Source organism: Oncorhynchus nerka, linkage group LG13 (genome assembly GCF_034236695.1).
Source record: "Oncorhynchus nerka isolate Pitt River linkage group LG13, Oner_Uvic_2.0, whole genome shotgun sequence".
Classification (NCBI taxonomy): Eukaryota; Metazoa; Chordata; class Actinopteri; order Salmoniformes; family Salmonidae; genus Oncorhynchus; species Oncorhynchus nerka.
The window spans coordinates 52310653-52334534 of record NC_088408.1 but is presented as its reverse complement, the minus strand read 5'-3'; the positions used below and the strand labels follow the sequence as shown (position 1 = coordinate 52334534).

Sequence of the window (23882 nt, the reverse complement as noted above, 5' to 3'; positions counted from 1 at the left end):
TCTTCTAAGAGACCTGGTCCAACAGAGGTAGGTAAAAAGGGTTTAAAATTCAGCAACTGCATTTACATTACGCTACTGACCTAGTCAAAGCTTCCTCCGGAATCTCATACAGCTGTAGTAACTGAACTCAACCTGCAGGTTTTAGTAGGAGGAAGCAGCTGTAGGCAAGGTTTGACTGGTGTGTACTTGCCAAGAGATCAAGCCAACTCAAATTTGGCTTATGCCAGCAATTCTGCATGAGCAAGCACCCCCCCCCAAAGAAAGCAAAGTCAACAGGTGCAGTGCCCATTTAAAAACACCTGGAAATTTAAGTAGCAAGGGATTTACATTGCAAGAGAAAGTTGTCAAATATTTGGCATAATGTCAGAAGCCAATGGGAAATGTACACACTTCATTCCCCTGGTTAGTTTGTCACAGGATGCATTGGCAATGTGAAAGGGGCAACCCTCCTACTTCCAGTGGGAATACTGTTGTGCACCACTTTGAGACAAAGCCTTACAGTGCATGGGAGAAGGCCTTGATGCCATGTACCTGGGTCACCAAGACTGTCAAGTCTTAGTTATTAGAATATTTAGGTATTGTGTTAGTACTGGTCCTGAAATGTTGTAAAGAGTTGAACCAGTGTTAAAATGTTAATACAATTGTATTACTTTATTGACTGCCATGACCAAGTGTCAGTGTCCCAACAACTTCTGTTGAGGGGGCACACCATTTGTCAAGTTATCCCTGGACTAGCTAGCTCATTACTCAGCGCCACGTTAGAGTTTGAAAGAAATTAGTTAAGGTGCTGACTAAACCAATCAGAATTGATTTAAAATTGTACAATGAAGCATAAACAAATAAATGGAACACTTTTATTACATTTTCTAAACAAAGTTGGATGAGTCAGACAGTAGAATAGGTCTAGATGAGATCTGATGCTGGCTGATGTCTGCAGCTCTGCGAGCTAGAACAAGATCATACAAAGGGTCAGGAGGACAGGACGAAGTTCATACTAATGTGGGGGGGGGTTAACTTATGAACATACCTCTTCTTGAGCCAGTTGGTTTGAGAGGCTTTGTGTTCCTAAGGGGGCTTACACACTGGCCAGAGCAGATGCCATCAGGTTTGGTGGTGTCGCAGAGGTCTGCATCACAATGAACAAAGATCTATGGAGAGGAGTCTGTTTTATATATATATATTTTTTTTATTACTCAAGCTAGCGTCACAAAGAACGTAGGCCCTTCAGAGCAACTGGTCTTAATTACCTGTTCTTTCAGGAATGCCTCATCTGTGGTGAAGGTGAACATCTTGACTGAGAAGCGTTTGACGTGAGCGGGTATATGAACCCTGGCGTCTGCAACAACTGGATGGAAGACTATGATGTGAGAATCTTGATGACCGCTACAACTGAGGGGAGAAAGAGAATACATTTGCTTTAAATGTTTGGAAACAGAACACATTTCTTGGTTAAGTTCAAGTAGTCTCTCCCGGTTTGGTGTGTAGTGACTGACCCTGGGTTCTAATCATTTTTAGCCTGGCTACCCATCCACATCACTCCAGCCATAGGCCATCCCCCACAATGATTGGAGATTGATATAGCAGCAAGAATTCAGGGTGAGTTGTCAGGTTCATATAAAAATAAAATAAATGAAATGTCCTCACTGTCAACTGCATTTATTTTCAGCAAACTTAACATGTAAATATTTGTATGAACATAAGATTCAACAACCGAGACAAACTGAACAAGTTCCACAGACATGTGACTAACAGAAATGGAGTAGCGTGTCCTTAAACAAAGGGGGGGGGCCCTAGCCCTCACCCGCCGATCCAACAGGTCCCAGATGTTCTCAATGGGATCCGTCCTCGTTGCTGGCCATGGCAGAACTGACATTCCTGTCTTGCAGGAAATCATGCACAGAACGAGCAGTATGGCATGTTCATGTCAGGGTGAGCCTGCAGGAAGGGTACCACATGAGGGAGTGGTAGTGGGCAGTGGTTGCCATCCTGTCCCGCAGGGGTGATGGTCGGATGTACTAATCCTGTGTAGGTGTTACACGTGGTCTGCCACTGCGAGGACATTCAGCTGTCTGTCCTGTAGCGCCGTCTTAGGCATCTCACAGTACGGACGCCGCAATTTATTGCCCTGGCCATGTTTGCAGTCCTCATGCCTCCTTGCAGCACACCTAAGGCACGTTCACGCAGATGAGCAGGGACCCTGGGAATCTTTCTTTTGGTGTTTTTCCAGAGTCAGTAGAAAGGCCTCTAGTGGCCAACGTTTTCATAATGGTCACCTTAATTGTCTAACATTTGTAAGCGTCTTAACCCTTTCATTGGTGCATGTTCACTAATAGATTAGGGTTCAATGAACAAGCAGGGGAAAGTGTTTAAACCCTTTGCAATGAAGATCTGTGAAGTTATTTGGATTTTTACAAATTCTTTGAAAGACAGGGTCCTGAAAATGGGACGTTTACTTTTTTTGCCCAGTGTGCAGACAAGCAAACTGCTGGCAACAAGAAATTAAGACAAGTAGACCCTTAATGTTTAAATCCTAGTAACTGCAACCCTAGTCATGTCACTTGGTTATCCTGCCCAAGACAAGTCTCAAAGTTTGTATATCAAAAGTCATGCTAGCTACCGGTCCACAATGAGGTCCCAGCTAGGTAGAGTGGTCCTGTCCTCATGTAGAGTTGCCCAGCAGTTCTCCAAGACCAGTGCAATCAGAGGGTCAGTAGACCGCATCAGCTCCACTTCAAAATACAGAGGCTGTTGCAAGTACTTCACCACTGGGTAGTCCTCAGTTTGGTAGAATAAGTCATAAGACACCTCTGAAAACAGATAAATAGAATTGTCACATGCGCCAAGAGGTGTAGACCTTGCAAATACTTAAAATGCAGTTTTAAAAATAACTACAAAATAAATAAAAGTACCAAATAATTAAAGAGCAGCAGTAAAATAGCAGCGAGGCTATATACAGGTACAGAGTCAATGTACAGGGGCATCGGTTAGTCGATGTAATATGTACAAGTAGGTAGAGTTATTAAAGTGACGATGCATAGATATAGCAGCAGTGTAAAGGGGGGGATATGCAAAAAGTCAGGGTAGCCATGTGATTAGATGTTAATGAATTATCAAAAATATTTTTACATCACTTTCAGGGAATAGGGAAACTGTTCACAACTTCTACCCCCCCCACTAGTCTAGTTTTACCCGGGGCTAGTCTCATTTGGACCACTAGTTGTCCCACTCCAGGATCAGCCTTGGGGTCGCTGTTCCTTGGCCTAGTACGGAATGCCATGGTCTCAGTGAAATTGACTAGGTAGTAGCAGGAGACTGTGTGCCTGAAAGAAGCAGTCAAACCAGTGAGGGATATGCATATGACTGAGGGGTGGTCACATCATAGTGGCACATTCTTACTGATAGTCTGGATTGATTAGACCTTTCCTACTTTGATGTTTGCCCATGCTGTGATGCATGGCGATTTCATTCTTGTACACCATGACATTGTCGAAGAACTACAAAGAGGGGAGGCCTATTAGAGCTGTAAACTTGTCAGTACATGTACAGTATTAGACAAGTCATTTACAGTACAGAAAGGTAAAGTCTAGACAACTGGGCCTGTGTCAGTGCAGGAATGCTAACATAGGCCCAAATACCCCCTGCAATTAAAAACCGGGTCACAGCTCAGCACTCCTAATCTGAGACACTTTACAACTATGGGCCCAGAAACGGTCTCACTGTTCTGGTGGTGCCACAGGAGTTGAGGCTGAAGGAGAAGAAGGCAAAGCGGTCATTGCTGAAGACCGGTTTACATGACTGGTCACTCAAGGTCAGGTATTTGGGGTTTAGGTTGCGAACAGATTCCACCTTCACTGCCAGTGCAGTCACTGTGCCATCGGGGTAGCACTCTGAAATAAAAAGCAAAGTGTTCAACAAAGCAAGTGTAGAAAAGGTAGTACACCCTTACCCAAGTCAACATGCTGTTCTTGTAATATTTAAATCAGCTCTTTAACTTTCTAACAGTCTTAATCAAGTATAAAGCATATGACTTAAAATTGAAAACAAACCAGTCATGGTCAAGGGGAAGTAGAAGGCAAGCGAGAGGTCGTTGAGTTGCCACATGTTAGGGTCTCCAAGAGCAACAAGTCTACTCTGGCTCTGATAGAGTCAGACTGCACCATCTTAAAAAAATTAAAAATCATTCAGGGGTAGGCAAGTACGATTTAGCAGCTGGACAAGATTAAACTGATGGTCAGGAACAGTCACTGCTAATTGGCCCCAAGTAAGCTAAACTTCAAAACATGTTACATTAAGACAACGTGGAAATGTACAAATCTGGAAACTGGGGCAAAAGTCTGACAACCCCTGGCTTATTAGGTAGTTAAATAAAAAGTTGGCTGATCCCCATGCGTCACCATTGTTACACAAGTTTGGCTTGCAAGGGTAGTGTAGTGGTATTAGAGCTACATACAAGTAAACATGAGCAGACACCTCATACCTCAAAAACTGTATCAGGAGCGGTGTACGGCACTACGATACTGACGTGAGTGTTGTTGTCAGTGAGACTATACAGCTCAGTGTCTAGCTCCCTCCATGAACCAGCATGAAGCATCATGATCTGGAAGTTATCCCCTTGGCTCCCATATTTGACAGAAATTTAGAAATTGTCCTGGTCACAGAATCCAGTGGGAAGAACTAAAGGGGTAAAGCTTAAATTCAGTTCTGTCATGACAAATAATCTAATCCTTTAGTTGATCTGAAGCACCTGGCTGGGTGCATGTAATATGATGCCCAACATCCTTGAGTCATTCTACTGAAGGGAGCTAGAGGAGATTTAACCCAAGTGGCCTTACCAACATCTTCCAGGGAGGCCTCCAGCTCTGCAGGGTGAGGGAATGGGATTTGTTCAGGCAGGATGAGCAGACCGAAGACCAGAGGGAGGAAGTAGACAGTTGTCAAGGGATTAGGGTTCTGTAGATTGTGGAGAAAAAAAAGAGCATTACGTGTTGGTAGTGTTCTGCATGTCATCTGTTCAAGTACTCTAAACTGAAAATCCCAAAATGTTACTTCACGAGATTTATACTGGCATAAATATATTTACAACATTCTACAATTGATTTGACCAAAGGGACCTACATGTTTCAGGACAACTTCATCTGAGAAGGGCACTTGTAGCGAGAAGGTCTTTGAGCTGTTGGCGAAGCGGTGCTCCTGAAAGTCAAAGCCTCTGGCATTGCACTCCGTGACAGTCAGCACCCCAGTAGTGAAAGTAATGTTCAGCAGCGACACATCATGGAGGAAGGTCCCTATAAGAGGACGTTGAACACCTTCTGCTCAGGAACTCTGTCTAGAAGACAACGGGTAGAGGCAAACATGGGTTAAACAGCTCAGTTTAATGGGGTGTGTTAATGCACAAACATTGCAGAGAGTAATTGAATTAGAGCCAACATGCCATATTCTACATCCGTGTCATCATTTTTGTATTAGGGACCAGCAAGATTAGACTAGACATTGGGAAACAGTTTAGCACTATACAGCCTGCCTTTACTACAAGTGAAGCAGACCTACTTTCAGTAACATGTGGAGGTCTGGGCATCAGAGGGGTAGTGATGGGAAAGAGGACTTTATATCGTGTGTCAGCCTGTGTGTCTTCTGCCCTCCACAGCAACTCAAGCATGGGTTCAACAGTGTAGGTTATGTGGTATGAATAATCTGGGGCGTGACTCTGCACTCAGAATGAAGTAATTACAAATCAGGTAAATAATGTCATCTTAAGAGGGTTGTGTTCAGTGGGCACCAAACAGATGAAAATTGACTGAAAGGGACTAGTCCAAAATGCTAATTAACCATTGCAAATTATTAGTTGTGCCGTAATGAAAATGTAAGTCATGTCAGACCTTGTAGTAGCCATCAGGTGACCCCACAGGAAGCTCAATGACAACATGAGACTCTGTGATTGACAGCTTGTAGCGTCTGATGGCCATCATGGTTTTGTCCAACCTCTGGCCATCGATGCCCATGTGAGTCTCCAGGATCTTGAAGGCGCTAGAGATCATCAGGGGGATGCGGTGAGGCACGTACCAGGTGATCACCTCATCAGTGAAGACCAAGCCACCTGCAGAGGAAGCAAATGAGCAGTTCCATAGGCACATTGATTAGTGATCCTCAATGCTAAGTTGCCCCAGCTCAGTGGTGAACCTGCCAATACTGTTAATCCAGGGAGTTCACCAATCAGTTTAGTCAGGTGTGGTAAATGAAGCTGGGACAAAACCCCTATGCTACAGCAGTACTCCAAGCAGGAATGAAAACATAGTGAGAGTCCCATTTAAAAAGCATATACACAGACCTGTAGGACAGGCAGCAGCCAAAACTATGATGGCCAGCCTGCGAACCTGCTTGTAGTAAGTGGACACACTGAAGACCTCCATGGGAACTCCTGCCACCTGGGGAGAGAAGGAAAATTATCCTTCTACATGACAGGCATATTCTAGCTAATAAATGTCTGCCATGCTAACAGGGAAGTGATACACCAGGATGCAGAAGATGCTTGGGCAGAGGCTCACTTCTTCAGTGTAGGTTTCCGGCATGTTGTAGGGGCTTCGCAACACCAGTCTTGTTGGGGTAGTCATTGCACCGTAGCCAGCTTGGTGAGCATCCTTCAGCACCATGACCTTCGAGTCAGGGGTGTGAAATGTCATCTTCCAGATGCTGTTTGGCGCAACGGCCTGTCAAGGGGAAATAGCAACTCAGTTCAGACAAGTCATTCTTGCCAGCTGTATAAAAACTAAATCTATTCATGAGACATACATCAGGGATGGCATCCTGCCAGGTCTCTTGAACTTTCTGGCCATCCATGGTGACTGGGACTTCTGGAGTGACCATGAGGGTTGACACCTAAGGGACAGAGCAAGTCACCAAAGCGTGCTCAGTAAATTCTAAACCCAACCATTGCCTGCCAGCACCCCCCCAATCCAAATGTACTGTAAAGCCATGTATTGATATGGCCACCTGAAAATCTAGGGATGATCAGGATTGCCTCACCTCCATGTAGTTCCTGTCACAGAGAATTTCCCGGGACGCCCAGCGGGAGTAGCTGCATGTCTCGGTCACGTCATGCTGGACCTTCTTTGACAGGCCATCGCCATACATTTGGAATCGCAGGCCAAGGTTAAATGTCTCATCCGCCTATGGAACAAATTTTGTACTGGGTCAAGTTCATTATGCACTAAACATAACTGGCTGAAACAGGGGTTGAATACCTAGAACGCTGGTAGTGCTGCAAGAGCTTTTGACATTTCCCTAAATGAATACGCATTAGTGATTCAAGGAGTTAAAACAGACACCAGATAACCAGATCAAGAAACCCCTCAAGTTGTCATTTGTGAACTTCAATGTCCCTTTAAGATTTACCTGGTTGTCAACATAACAGCCCAACAAGGACACAAAGACTTTTGTGTTCCCCCAAGGGTCAGAGTCCATGCTGTATCCACACTGGGCAGCCAAGGTGGGCGACAACGGTATAATGTCAGTGCCATCTGAAAGCACAGTGGTTGATAAGAGCAGAGCAGATTTGAGAGTAACGTTCACATAAACATGGAGAATCTACTCACTGATGGCAGCAATTTCTAGCTGGCTCCCCACAGCCAGAGCTTCGTCCAATGTTAGCCTCATGATATTCCAAAGGCACTCAGACCTCAAACCACCATCTGTTTGGAGAGAAGGTGCCAGTAAGTCATATTGATCAGTGTTAAGTAGGTACAGATGCAGTACAGTCAAAAATTATACAACTTAGATAATTTGGGGTAGCAGTCAGATATCTGTTCTTTCTGTCTTGTCCCGTGTCTCATTTTTTCTTTGCATATATTTTTAATCTCAATCTACAGACTGAACATGCTCCCCTGCAACCCATCTCACCCAATGTGGTATGGATCTAATATTTTTTTTTTATACTTGAGAACTGGAACCCCATTCAGAAGCTAGCCAGCTAACGGCTAGTAGTCAGTTAGCCACTGCTAGCGGTCATCACCATTGACTCAGACATCTTCGATATCAAACCAGAGCATATCAGACGGCTTTTTCTCTACTACATCTACGGATTCCTACTGCAAGCTCTGAACTTTTACTCTGGATCATCGCAGCTAGCTGCTATCCGAGTGGCTACTCCTGGCTAACGTCTGTCCTGAAGCAAGCGACACAGCCTCAAGCTAGGCCCCATCTCCCGGCTAGCCGAAGAGATCCAGACAATTCCTGGGGTTCAATAAATTTAGCCAATTGACTTGGACCATTTGCTGCCGACACGGAGCCCCGCCGATCCATCACGACTGGTCTGCCGATGTAACCGTCTGAGGGGGTTACTTCAGACTCTCCCGTTGTGACATCCGAGGCCCATCTGCTAGCTGTCTGAAATTGCCATGCCTCCAGGTCACCTAGTTACTCACTGGACCCTACGATCACTCGGCTACACATACCTCTCCCTATTTTCAAGATGGCTTGTCTACTGCTGTTTTGGTTAGTCTTATTTCACTGGAGAGCCTCCAGCCCTGCTCATTATGCCTTAGCTAGCCCTTTTGTTCCACCCCCCACACATGCAGTGACCTCACCTGGCTTAAAAGGAGCATGTAGAGACAAAACCTCTCATCGTCACTCAATGACTAGGCTTACCTCCACTGTACTCACATCCTACCACACCCTTGTCGGTACATTATGCCTTGAATCTATTCTACCACACCTAGAAATCTGCTCCTTTTACTCTGTTCAGAAAGCACTAGACGACCAGTTCTTTTGGCCTTCAGCCATACTTTTATCCTACTCCTCCGGTGATGTAGAGGTTAACCAAGAAGGCCCTGCAGCTCCCAGCATCACTCCCATTCCCCAGGCACTCTCATTGGTTGACTTCTGTAACCGTAAAAGCATTGTTTCATGCATGTTAACATTAGAAGCCTCAAGTTGATTTATTCAGTGCTTTAGCACACTCCGTAACACACGTCCTAGCCGTGTCTGAATCCTGGCTTAGGAAGGCCACCAATGTCCATCCCTAACTATAACATTTCCGACAAGATAGAACTGCCAAAGGGAGCAGAGTTGCAATCTACTACAGAGCTAGCATGACAGAACTATGCAGGCTATCCAGGTCTGTGCCCAAACAAGTCAAGCTTCTACTTAAAAAACAAACACATTTCCAGAAACAAGTTTCTCACCGTTGCTGCTTGTTAGACCCCCTTCTGCCCGAAGCTGGTCCCTGGACACTATATGTGAATTTATCACCCCCCCACCATCTATCTTCAGAGTTTGTACGGTTAGGTGACCTTAGCTGGGACATGCTTAACATCCCAGCCATCCAACAATCTAAGCTAGATGCCCTCAATCTCACAAATTATCAATCAACCTACCAGGTACAATCCCAAACCCGTGAACACGGGAACCCTCTTAGATATAATCCTTACCAACTTGCCCTCTAAATACACCTCTACTGTCTTCAACCAGGATCTCAGTGATCACTGCCTCATTGCCCGTAGTGGGTCCACATTCAAACAAAAACCCCTCACTGTCAAACACTCCCTAAAACACTTCAGCGAGCAGGCCTTTCTAATTGACCTGGCCCGGGTATCCTGGAAGGATATTGACCTCATCCCGTCAGTGGAGGATGCCTGGGTGCTCTTCAAAAGTGCTTTCCTCACCATCTTAAATAAGCATGCCCCAATTCTAAAAATGTAGAACTAAGACCCGATATAACCCTTAGTTCACCCCAGACTTAACGTGGGGGGGGGGGGGGTGGCTAGCGTCGCATAGCCCCCGCGATATGCAACTTTTCAGGGAAGTCAGGAACCAATATACTCAGTCGTTTAGAAACGCTAAGGCTAGCTTTTTCAAACAGAAATTGGCTTCTTGTAGCACTATCTCCCAAAAGATCTGGGACACTAAGGTCAATGGAGAATAAGAGCACCTCCTCCCACTGCACTTGAGGATAGGAAACACTCACCACCGATAAAACTACAATTATTGATACTTTCAATATGCATTTTTCTACAGCTGGCCATGCTTTCCACCTGGCAACCCCTACCTCGGCCAACACCTCAGCACCCCCTGCAGCAACTTGCCCAAACCCCCACCCACTTCTCCTCCACCCAAAACCAGACAGCCGATGTTATGAAAGAGCTGCAAATTCTGCATCCCTACGAATCAGCTGGGCCAAACAATATGGACCTCAAATTATCTGCCAAAATTGTTACAACCCCTATTCAACCTCCTTGGTATTGTCTGAGATCACCAAAGTTTGGAACGCTGCCGCGGTCATCCCCCACTTAAAAGGTGGAGACACTCGAAGAAAAACTGTTATAGACCTATATCCATCCGGTCCTGCCTTTAAAAAAAAAATCAAAAGCCAAACAGATCACCAACCATTTCAAATCCCACAGTCCCTTCACTATGCAATCTGGTTTCCAAGCTGGTCATGGGTGCACCTCAGCCATGCTCAAGGTCCTAAACGATATCATAACCACCATCAAATAAAGACAATACTGTGCGGCCGTATTCAACCTGGCCAAGGCTTTCGACTGTCAATCACCGCATTCTTATTGGCAGACTCAATAGCTCTGGCTTCTCAAATGACTGCCTCACCAACTACTTCTCAGATAGAGTTAAGTGTGTCAAATCTGAGGGCCTGTTGTCCGGACCTCTGGCAGTCTCTATGGGGGTTTCACAGGGTTCAGTTCTCAGGACAACTCTTTTTTCTGTATATAGCAATGATGCCGCTCTTGCTGCTGGTGATTCTCTAATCCACCTCTATGCCGATGACACCATTCTGTATACTTCTGGCACTTCTTTGGACACTGTGCTAACAAACCTCCAAAAACGAGCTTCAACGCCATACAACACTCCTTCCGTGGCCTCCAACTGCTTTTAAATGCTAGTAAAACTAAGTGCATGCTCTTCAACAGATTTCTGCTTGCACCTTCCCGCCCGAATAGCATCACTACTCTGGACAGTTCTGACCTAGAATATGTTGACAACTACCTAGGTGTCAGGTTAGACTACTCTCCTTCCAGACTCACATTAAGCAACTCCAATCCAAAGTTAAATCTAGAATCAAATTCCTGTTTCACAACAATGCCTCCTTCACTCATGCTGCAAAACATACCCTCATAAAACTGAATATCCTTCCAGTCCTTGACTTCAGCGACATCATTTACAAAATAGCCTCCAACACTACTCAGCAAATTGGATGCAGTCTATCACAGTGCCACCCGTTTTGCCCCATATACACTACCCACCACTGCGACCTGTACGCTCTTGTTGGCTGACTATCCTTCCAATCCTTGACTGGAACAAATTGCAAAAATCTCTGAAGCTGGAGTCTTACAGATCCAGATCTTACAAAGCAATGTACACAGCCAATCTGTAAACAGCACACCCAACTACCTCACCCTCATATTATTACTTACCCTCTTGCACCCCAGTATCTCTACTTGCACATCATCTACACATCTATCATGCCAGTGTTATTCATGCTAAATTGTAATTACTTCACCTCTATGGCCTATTTATTGCCTACCTCCCTACATTTGCACAATAAATATATACATGTATTTTTCTATTGTGTTATTGACTGTACATTTGTTTATGTACAACTGTTGTTTTTGTCACATTGCTTTGCTCGATCTTGGTCAGGTCGCAGTTCTAAATAAGAACTTGTTCTCAACTGGCCTACCTGGTTAAACAAAAAATAAATTAGGTAGCACTAACCTGGATGTGAACTGGACTTGGAACTAGGACTCTGGAACAGACCAGAGACTGGAACAGCTAGCGAAATCCATGTCACACTAAGATAATACAAAAACATATAACTCATTAATATTTATAGATGTAACAAGTACACCGCATAAGAAAAGCTCAGAAGACTTACAAACATTCAAAAACATGCATCATGCCAAATCAAAAGGGAGCTTTGGCCTGTAGGTGGCCCACCACTGTCAAACAACCTTGATGTGATTGGCCTGACTAAAACATGGCTTAAGCCTGATGAATTTACTGTGTTAAAATGAGGCCTCACCTCCTGGCTAGACTAGTGACCATATCCCCCGTGCATCCCGCAAAGGCGGAGGTGTTGCTAACATTTACGATAGCAAATTTCAATTTACAAAAAAAAAAAAGACATTTTCGTCTTTTGAGCTTCTAGTCATGAAATCTATGCAGCCTACTCAATCACTTTTTATAGCTACTGTTTACAGGCCTCCTGGGCCATGTACAGCGTTCCTCACTGAGTTCCCTGAATTCCTATCGGACCTTGTAGTCATAGCAGATAATATTATAATCTTTGGTGACTTTAATATTTACATGGAAAAGTCCACAGACCCACTCCAAAAGGCTTTCGGAGCCATCATCGACTCAATGGGTTTTGTCCAACATGTCTCTGGACCCACTCACTGTCACAGTCATACGCTGGACCTAGTTTTGTCCCATGGAATAAATGTTGTGGATCTTAATTGTTTTTCCTCATAATCCTGGACTATCGGACCACTATTTTATTACGTTTGCAATTGCAACAAATAATCTGCTCAGACCCCAACCAAGGAACATCAAAAATTCACAGACAACACAAAGATTCCTTGATGTCCTTCCAGATTCCCTCTGTCTACCTAAGGACGCCAGAGGACAAAAATCAGTTAACCACCTAACTGAGGAACTCAATTTAACCTTGCGCAATACCCTAGATGCAGTTGCACCCCTAAAAACTAAAAACATTTGTCATAAGAAACTAGCTCCCTGGTACACAGAAAATACCCGAGCTCTGAAGCAAGCTTCCAGAAAATTGGAACGGAAATGGCGCCACACCAAACTGGAAGTCTTCCAACTAGCTTGGAAAGACAGTACTGTGCAGTACCGAAGAGCCCTTACTGATGATCGAGCGATCATCCTATTTTTCTAACTTAATTGAGGAAAATAAGAACAATCCGAAATTCCTTTTTGATACTGTCACAAAGATAACTAAAAAGCAGCATTCCCCAAGAGAGGATGACTTTCACTTTAGCAGTGATAAATTCATGAACTTCTTTGAGGAAAAGTTTATGATTATTAGACAGCAAATGACGGACTCCTCTTTAAATCTGCGTATTCCTTCAAAGCTCAGTTGTCCTGAGTCTGCACAACTCTCCCAGGACCTAGGATCAAGAGAGACGCTCAAGTGTTTTAGTACTATATCTCTTGACACAATGATGAAAATAAATCATGGCCTCTAAACCTTCAAGATGCATACTGGACCCTATTCCAACTAAACTACTGAAAGAGCTGCTTCCTGTGCTTGGCCCTCCTATGTTGAACATAATAAACCGCTCTCTATCCACCGGATGTGTACCAAACTCACTAAAAGTGGCAGTAATAAAGCCTCTCTTGAAAAAGCCAAACCTTGACCCAATCTTCCATTCCTCTCAAATTTTTTAGAAAAGGCTGTTGCGCAGCAACTTACTGCCTTCCTGAAGACAAACAATGTATACGAAATGCTTCAGTCTGGTTTTAGACCCCATCATAGCACTGAGACGGCACATGTGAAGGTGGTAAATGACATTTTAATGGCATCGGACCAAGGCTCTGCATCTGTCCTCGTGCTCCTAGACCTTAGTGCTGCTTTTGATACCATCGATCACCACATTCTTTTGGAGAGATTGGAAACCCAAATTGGTCTACACGGACAAGTTCTGGCCTGGTTTAGATCTTATCTGTCGGAAAGATATCAGTTTGTCTCTGTGAATGGTTTGTCCTCTGACAAATCAACTGTAAATTTCGGTGTTCCTCAAGGTTCCGTTTTAGGACCACTATTGTTTTCACTATATATTTTACCTCTTGGGGATGTTATTCGAAAACATAATGTTAACTTTCACTGCTATGCGGATGACACACAGCTGTACATTTCAATGAAACATGGTGAAGCCCCAAAATTGCCCTTGTTAGAAGCATGTGTTTCAGACATAAGGAAGTGGATGGCTGCAAACTTTCTACTTTTAAACTCGGACAAAACAGAGATGCTTGTTCTAGGTCCCAAGAAACAAAGAGATCTTCTGTTGAATCTGACAATTAATCTTAATGGTTGTACAGTCGTCTCAAATAAAACTGTGAAGGACCTCGGCGTTGCTCTGGACCCTGATCTCTCTTTTGAAGAACATATCAAGACCATTTCAAGGACAGCTTTTTTCCATCTACGTAACATTGCAAAAATCTGAAACTTTCTGTCCAAAAATGATGCAGAAAAATTAATCCATGCTTTTGTCACTTCTAGGTTAGACTACTGCAATGCTCTACTTTCCGGCTACCCGGATAAAGCACTAAATAAACTTCAGTTGGTGCTAAATACGGCTGCTAGAATCCTGACTAGAACCCAAAAATTTGATCATATTACTCCAGTGCTAGCCTCTCTACACTGGCTTTCTGTCAAAGCGAGGGCTGATTTCAAGGTTTTACTGCTAACCTACAAAGCATTACATGGGCTTGCTCCTACCTATCTCTCTGATTTGGTCCTGCCGTACATACCTACACGTACGCTACGGTCACAAGACGCAGGCCTCCTAATTGTCCCTAGAATTTCTAAGCAAACAGCTGGAGGCAGGGCTTTCTCCTATAGAGCTCAATTTTTATGGAATGGTCTGCCTACCCATGTCAGAGACGCAAACTCGGTCTCAACCTTTAAGTCTTTACTGAAGACTCATCTCTTCAGTGGGTCATATGATTGAGTGTAGTCTGGTCCAGGAGTGGGAAGGTGAACGGAAAGGCTCTGGAGCAACGAACCGCCCTTGCTGTCTCTGCCTGGCCGGTTCCCCTCTTTCCACTGGGATTCTCTGCCTCTAACCCTATTACAGGGGCTGAGTCATTGGCTTACTGGGGCTCTCTCATGCCGTCCCTGGAAGGGGTGCGTCACCTGAGTGGGTTGATTCACTGATGTGGTCATCCTGTCTGGGTTGGCGCCCCCCCCCCTTGGGTTGTGCCATGGCGGAGATCTTTGTGGGCTATACTCAGCCTTGTCTCAGGATGGTAAGTTGGTGGTTGAAGATATCCCTCTAGTGGTGTGGGGGCTGTGCTTTGGCAAAGTGGGTGGGGTTATATCCTTCCTGTTTGGCCCTGTCCGGGGGTGTCCTCGGATGGGGCCACAGTGTCTCCTTACCCCTCCTGTCTCAGCCTCCAATATTTATGCTGCAGTAGTTTATGTGCTCGGGGGGCTAGGGTCAGTTTGTTATATCTGGAGTACTTCTCCTATCCTATTCGGTGTCCTGTGTGAATCTAAGTGTGCGTTCTCTAATTCTCTCCTCCTCTCTTTCTTTCTCTCTCTCGGAGGACCTGAGCCCTTGGACCATGCCCCAGGACTACCTGACATGATGACTCCTTGCTGTCCCCAGTCCACCTGGCCATGCTGCTGCTCCAGTTTCAACTGACCTGAGCCCTAGGACCATGCCCCAGGACTACCTGACATGATGACTCCTTGCTGTCCCCAGTCCACCTGGCCGTGCTGCTGCTCCAGTTTCAACTGTTCTGCCTTATTATTATTCGACCATGCTGGTCATTTATGAACATTTTAACATCTTGGCCATGTTCTGTTATAATCTCCACCCGGCACAGCCAGAAGAGGACTGGCCACCCCACATAGCCTGGTTCCTCTCTAGGTTTCTTCCTAGGTTTTGGCCTTTCTAGGGAGTTTTTCCTAGCCACCGTGCTTTTACACTTGCATTGCTTGCTGTTTGGGGTTTTAGGCTGGGTTTCTGTACAGCACTTTGAGATATCAGCTGATGTACGAAGGGCTATATAAATAAATTTGATTTGAAACAACCAAGGGCTGTAAACTATACCACTATAACACAGTAATTGATGTCTCATGTGGCCCTCCCCAGGTGTTTTATATGGTAGCCAATCACACTGGCAGCAAGTGACAGTCTTTAGCAATTTAACAGCCCACATTCACAGCATGTTAGCTGTAATCAGAGGGCAGGACGGTCAGATAGAAATGTGTTACATAGAACTGACATGCTTATCTGTCATGTAGAGTAAATGTGTTTGAGAGCCTTCCCTTTATATTTCTGCAAATTTACTTTTTTAATTCCATCTAGCTTATTTTTATTATTCTAATTTATGTCACATTCAACTGTATCAAACATATGGAAACCACGTTTGACTCCGTTCCATTAATTCAATTCCAGCCATTACAATGAGCCCGTCCTCCTATAGCTCCTCCCACCAGCCTCCACTGCTCCCTTACCTATCTATTCTGTCTGTCTATTCTCCCAAAGCACCACCTCAACACATCATATTTTGCTGCTACAATACGTTATCTTTCCCGGGGAAGCTGTGAAGCGAACTGTATTTAGCCTATTGTGTGATTGTGTTTGAGTCTGTTATTAAGGATCGGACCCTTTTTTTTTCAATTTTCCCCTAAAATGATATACGCAAATCTAACTGCCTGTAGCTCAGGACCTGAAGCAACTATATGTGTTTTCTTGATACCATTTGAAAGGAAACACTTTGTAGTTTGTGTAAATGTGAAATGAATGTAGGAGAATAACACATTAGATCTGGTAAAAGATAATACAAACACAAAAACATGCATCCCCCAAAAAAAAGAATCACATTTTTTTTGTTCCAAATGCAAGTGAAAGGCCACACTTTCAGATAGTAGTCCAGTTGTAATTTATTTAGATTTTGGCCACCAGATGGCAGAAGTGTTTGTCCAAAGTTTAGAGATGAATGTATCAAACCAGTTGCTGTTATAAAAGTGTTTTGTTGTTGTGCGCTCTCCTCAAACAATAGCATGGTATTTTGTCACTGTAATAGCTACTGTTAATTGGACACTGCAATTAGATTAAGGAGAAATGTATCTTTACTCGTATTTTGTGTGTCAATATTTATGATGAGTATTTTTGTAATTTGATGTGGCTCTCTGCCCTTTCACCGGATGTTTGTTTGAGACAATGCATTTCTAAACATAAAGCGCCAATGTAAACTGAGATTTTTGGATATAAATATGAACTTTATCGAACAAAACATACATGTATTGTGTAACATGAAGTCCTATGAGTAGCATCTGATGAAGATCATCAAAGGTTAGTGATTCATTTAATCACTATTTCTGACTTGAGAGCCCTCTCCTTGGCTGGAAAAAGGCTGTATGGTTTTCTGTGACTAGGTGCTGACTTAACATAATCGCATGGTGTGCTTTCGCAGTAAAGGCTTTTTGAAATCGGACACTGTGGTTGGATTTACAAGTAGTTTATCTTTAAAATGGTGGATAATACTTGTATGTATGAGGAATTTTAATTATGGGATTTCTGTTGTTTTGAATTTGGCGCCCTGCAATTTCACTGGCTGTTGTCGAAGTGGGACGCTAGCTTCAAACTTATACCAGAGAGTTTAACTTCTTGGTGACAGGGTGCAGTATTTTCACGTCCGGATGAAATGCAGATTTGGATAGAAAACACTTCTGAAGTTTCTAAAACTGTTTGAATCATGTCTGTGAGTATAACAAAACTTATTTAGCAGGCGAAACCCCAAGGACAAACAGTTCAGATTTTATTTTTGAGGTCACTCTCTTTTCAATGTGTTTTCATTGGGAATTCAGATTTTTAAGGGACCTTCATGCAGTTCCTATCGCTTCCACTGGATGTCAACAGTCATTAGAAATTGGTTGAGGTTTTTCCTTTGTGTAATGAAGAAGTACGGCCATCTTGAACGAGGGTAACTTGAAGTGTACTGTTAGATAGAGGCGCATGACCTGAAAGCATGCTACAGTTTGTTTTCCTCCTGTATTGAACACAGATCATCCAGTCTTCAATTTTATCGATTATTTACGTTAAAAGACACCTAAAGTTGTATTACAAAAGTCGTTTGAAATGTTTTGGCAAAGTTTACAGGTAACTTTTGAGATATTTTGTAGTCACGTTGCACAATTTGGAACCAGTGTTTTTCTGGATCAAACGCGCCAAATAAATGCACATTCTGGATATATATCGACGGAATTAATCGAACAAAAGGACCATTTGTGATGTTTATGGGACATATTGGAGTGCCAACAAAAGAAACTTGTCAAAGGTAAGGCATGAATGATATTTTTATTTCTGCGTTTTGTGTCGCGCCTGCAGGGTTGAAATATGCTTTTCTCTCTTTGTTTACGGAGGTGCTATCCTCAGATAATAGCATCGTTTTCATTCGCCGAAAAGCCTTTTTGAAATCTGACACGTTGGCTGGAGTGTAGCTTTAATTTGGTATCTTACATGTGTGAGATTTCATGAAAGTTTGATTTTTATAGTAATTTATTTGAATTTGGCGCTCTGCATTTTCACTGGCTTTTGGCCAGGTGGGATGCTAGCGTCCCACATATCCCAGAGAGGTTAATAGATTTCCGCGAGTGTTATTAAAATAGGCCAACAGACTCAGGTCGTCATCAAATAAAGTCTCTCGTACACTTGGATTCCATTTTATAAAATACATGTTTGGACATTTTTCCGCTGTTCCGGAAAATTCCACCAGATGCCGACTGTCTGCTCATTGCAAATGGACAAAACATCACCAAACGGACATGGCCATTTCTCCTAAACGGAAAATACTTCGAAGACGAAACTTGGTGAGCACAGGTTTGACCAAATGGGCTTTTAGCCCAGAAAAAAATATGGTGTCGAGGTCTCAACGCTTTCTGAGTTAATCTTTAGGATAGGGGATGTTTGCGTCCCACTTGGGCAAAAAACAAGGAAAATGCAGCGCGGCAAATTTAAAAAAGTGATATAAAAATCAAACTTTCATTAAATCACACATGTAAGATACTCAATTAAGCACGGAATAGTCGAGAATGTCATTATAAGCTGCAGCATTAACATTTCCCTTCATTGGAACTAAGGGGACTAGCCAGACCCGTGAAAAACATCCCCAGACCACTATTCCTCCTCCACCAAACTTTACAGTTGACACTATGCATTTGGGCAGGTAGCGTTCTCCTGGCATCCGCCAAACCCAGATTCCATCGGACTGCTATGTGGTGAAGTGTGATTCATCACTCCAGAGAACGCATTTCCACTGCTCCAGAGTCCAATGGCATTGCGCATGTGTGCAGCTGCTCGGTCATGGAAACCCATTTCATGAAGATCCCAACGAATAGTTCTTGTGCTGACGTAAACTTCCGTAGAAAATGTGCAACACTGTAGTGAGTGTTGCAATTTTTACACTCTACACTCCTCAGCGGTCCCATGCTGTCAGCTTGTGTGGCCTACCACTTTGTGGCTGAGCCATTGTTGCTCCTAGACTTTTCCACTTCACAATAACAGCACTTACAGTTGACCGGGGCAGCTCTAGAAGGGCAGAAATTTGACGAACTGATCGGTTGGAATGGTGGCATCCTATGACAGCTCTTCAGTGAGGACATTCTTCTGCCAATGTTTGTCTATTTGTTATTCTTAACTAGGCAAGTCAGTTAAGAACAAATTCTTATTTACAATGACGGCTTAGGAACAGTGGGTTAACTGCCTTGTTCATGGGCAGAACGACAGATTCTTACCTTGTCAGCTCAGGGATTAGATCTATCAACCTTTCGGTTACTACTCCAATGCTCTAACCACTGCCTTCTAACTGCGCTAATTTGAGAGGTTTGATGGGGTTATAGAAATGAACTATTAGAATGTTACCTCTTCCTACATATTTCTATCACCACACGGGGGGCTAGGGTCAGTCTGTTATATCTGGAGTATTTTTCCTGTCTTATCCGGTGTCCTGTGTGAATTTAAGTATGCTCTCTCGAATTCTCTCTCTTTTTGTCTTTCTTTCTGTCTCTCTGAGGACCTGAGCCCTAGGACCATGCCTCAGGACTACCTGGCCTGATGACTCCTTGCTGTCCGCAGTCCACCTGGTCGTGCTGCTGCTCGTTTCTTTTTTTCATTTTTTTTTCAATTTTCACCTAACATGACATACCTAAATCTAATACCTAAATACCTAAATCTGCCTGTAGCTCAGGATCTTGAAGCAAGGATATCTATTTTCTTGACACCATTTGAAAGGAAACACTGAAGTTTCTGGAAATGAGAAATGAATGTAGGAGAATAGGGTACCATCATCTTTGAAATGCAAGAGAAAGGCCATAATGTATTTATACAGCCCAGGCACAGTTTTGGCCACTAGAGGGCAGCAGTGCATGTGCAAAGTTTCAGACCGATCCAATGGACCATTGCATATATGTTAAAAATGTTGTATCAAGACTGTCCAAATGTGCCTAATTGGTTTATTAATACATTTTCAAGTTCATAATTGTTACGGTTTTCTTCTGGTGAAAGAGAGGAGGACCAAAATGCAGCGTGGTTATCTTTATACATCTGTAATGAAAGATGAAAAATACGAACAATATACAAAAACAAGAAACGTGAAAAACCGAAACAGCCCTATCTGGTGCAACAAACAATCAGGAACAATCACCCACGAAATACTCAAAGAATATGGCTGCCTAAATATGGTTCCCAATCACAGACAACGATAAACACCTGCCTCTTATTGAGAACCACTCTAGGCAACCATAGACTTACCTAGAATACTATACTAAACACAATCCCATTAACTACAAAACCCCTAGACAAAACAAACCACATAAATCACCCATGTCACACCCTGGCCTGACCAAAATAATAAAGAAAACACAAAATACTACGGCCAGGGCGTGACAATAATTGTGCACTCTCCTCAATCAATAGCATGGTATTATTTCACTGTAATATCTACCGTAAATTGGACAGTGCAGTTACATTAACAAGAATGTACGTTTTCTGCCCATATCAGATATGTCTATGTCCTGGGAAATGTTCTTGTTACTTCCAACCCCATGTTAATCGTGTTTTATTTTTTGTTCATTTATAAGTAATTTCCAAGTCTATATAATGTTCAAAAGTGGGGACTGATTGATGGGTTCTGACTTCTAAACTTGAACATTTGAAATTTCCTTACTCATGTCACTGAGGGAGAGAGGGGAACGTAGAACGTTTACAATCTGTCAGAATATGTTATTGATAGACATCAGGGATCCTATTGGAAGGAGAAGGGCCACAGTCTGGTAAAAGACAACAGGGCAGCCGTGAGTTGGGGAGGAGTGGGGAATTTGGGCCGAGTTCAGGTCAGATGAAGTGAGGAAGAACAGATATCAATTCTGACTCATATCGATGCCACATTTGCTGTTTATAATCAGAGAAGTTGGTTCTAGGATGCAGATCCCCTTTAACTTGTCTGGATCTTGGGACCAATGTCCTGATAGAAATCTTGGTCTTGGCTTCTGGATAATACTTTAGTCTTTGGATAACAAACCATAGTCAACCCAATTTGAAGAATACAATGCTCTCTGATCATTTGCTGATCACTCCCAGCGCATAGGAATCCCCATCTAGTTGAGTACTTTCAAATGATGGAAGGCCTCAATGGCAATGTCTATACTAAAACAAGTTACAGTTCAAGTTGGAAGTTTACATACACTTAGAGTAATTCAAACCTGTTTTTCAACCACTCCACAAATTTTTTGAGGAAGATGCGTCACAAACTAGTTTTGGCAAGTCGGTTAGGACATCCACTTTGTGCATGACACAAGTAAATTTCCAACAATTGTTTACAGACAGATTATTTCACTTATAATTCATTGTATCACATATCCAGTGGGTCAGAAGTTTACATACACTAAGTTGACTGTGCCTTTAAACAGCTTGGAAAATTCCAGACAATGATGTCATGGCTTTAGAAGCTTCTGATAGGCTAATTGACATAATTTGAGTCAATTGGAGGTGTAGCTGTGGATGTATTTCAAGGCCTACCTTAAAATGCAGTCCCTCTTTGCTTGACATCATGGGAATATCAAAATAAAATTAGCCAAGACCTCAGAAAAAAAATTGTAGACCTCCACAAGTCTGGTTCATCCTTGGGAGAAATGTTCAAACACCTGAAGGTACCACGTTAATCTGTACAAACAATAGTACGCAAGTATAAACACCATATGACCACACATCCGTCATACTGCTCAGGAAGGAGACGCGTTCTGTCTCATAGAGATGAACATACTTTGGTGCGAAAAGTGCAAATCAATCCCAGAACAACAGCAAAGGACCTTGTGAAGATGCTGGAGGAAACAGGTACAAAAGTATCTATATCCACAGTAAAACGAGTCCTGTATCAACATATCATGAAAGGCTGCTCAGCAAGGAAGAAGCTACTGCTCCAAAACCGCCATAAAAAGCCAGACTACGGTTTGCAACTGCACATGGGGACAAAGACCGTACCTTTTGGAGAAATGTCCTCTGGTCTGATGAAACAAAAATATAACTGTTTGGGCATAATGATCATCATTATGTTTGGAGGAAAAAGGGGGGGCTTGTAAGCCGAAGAACACCATCCCAACCGTGAAGCACGGGAGTGGCAGGATTATGTTGTGATGGTGCTTTGCTGCAGGAGGGCCTGGTGCACTTCACAAAATAGATGGCATCATGAGGATGGAAAATTGTGGATATATTGAAGCAACATCTCAAGACATCAGCCAGGAAGTTGGTCCCAAAACTTGGTCACAAATGGGTCTTCCAAATGGACAATGACCCCAAGCATAATTCCAAAGTTGTGGCAAAATGGCTAAAGGACAACAAAGTCAAGGTATTGGAATGGCCATCACAAAGCCCGACCTCAAATCCTATAGAAAATTTGTAGGCAGAACTGAAAAAGCATGTGCAAGCAAGGAGGCCTACAAACCTGACTCTGTTACACCTGCTCTGTCAGGAGAAATGGGCCAAAATTCACCACAAACTTATTGTGGGAAGCTTGTGGAAGGCTACCCAAAATGTTTGACCCAAGTTAAACAAATACTACCGAATACTAATTGAGTGCATGTAAACTTCTGACCCACTGGGAATGTAATGAAAGAAATGAAAGCTGAAATAAATCATTCTCTCTACTATTATTCTGACATTTCACATTCTTAAAATAAAGTGGTGATCCTAAATGACCTAAGACAGGGAAGTTTTACTCTGACTAAATGTCAGGAATTGTGGAAAACTGAGTTTAAATGTATTTGGCTAAGGTGTATGTAAACTTTCAACTTCAACTGTATATCCATCTAGAGTTCTCATTTCTCTCTATGATTGACACTGACACCGAAACACATGTTATTTTGCCAAAATAAAGACCGGTAAAGTTATATGTATATATTTTTACATCTAACAACATAATTAATGAGATGCATAAGTGATTCAATCAATCAACAAGTTTCAGATTCATACAATCAACATTTTACAGAGAACAATATAATATATTTCTCTGAATTCAATTTAAAGGTTTTGAAAATCAGGTTAAAAATCATGTTTTACTATTTTGTTAATTTGCTATGCAAATAACATTTCTAAAATGTGTCTGTAATAGAAGGTTAATCAATGTTTTTCTCTCTTCTTACAGTCATTGACAGATGTGTGTTTTGGACTTATGTATACAAATAAAGAAATAGTTTCTGGGTACGGTTGAAGTAACAGGCTAAACCACATTTCTGTAAATAAAAAAAGATATGGAACTTTGTTGTATAAACATTTCTGTTATGTGTCAGGTCAAGTCACTTGACATTTACTACGATTATGCTATTTATTGATTTGTCTTATTATTTGTATAATTTTGTTTAGTATATTGTGGTATTCATAATATAATATATGTATTGAAACCCAAGGGAAAGCTCTTGAATTGTAAATTGTAGGGATTATTGCCCATTGTTGATATTGAATCACTGCTTCCCTCTACTGGTTCTGGCATTAACAGCATACAGGAGTGTATTAACCAGGAACCAAATGGAAGTACACAGGCTGAAACAGGGAGTTACCTACCTGAATTTTCCAATAAGAAACTAGTTCATTGCAAACATTTTCTGTTGCAAAACATTTTACATTTTATAG

General features: G+C 42.7%; 1 pseudogene; it reads right to left on the bottom strand.

Annotated features, from left to right (window-relative positions):
• Window positions 1-840: 840 nt before the first annotated feature.
• LOC115140632 (uncharacterized) lies at window positions 841-11408 on the bottom strand (annotated as a pseudogene).
• Window positions 11409-23882: the final 12474 nt, after the last annotated feature.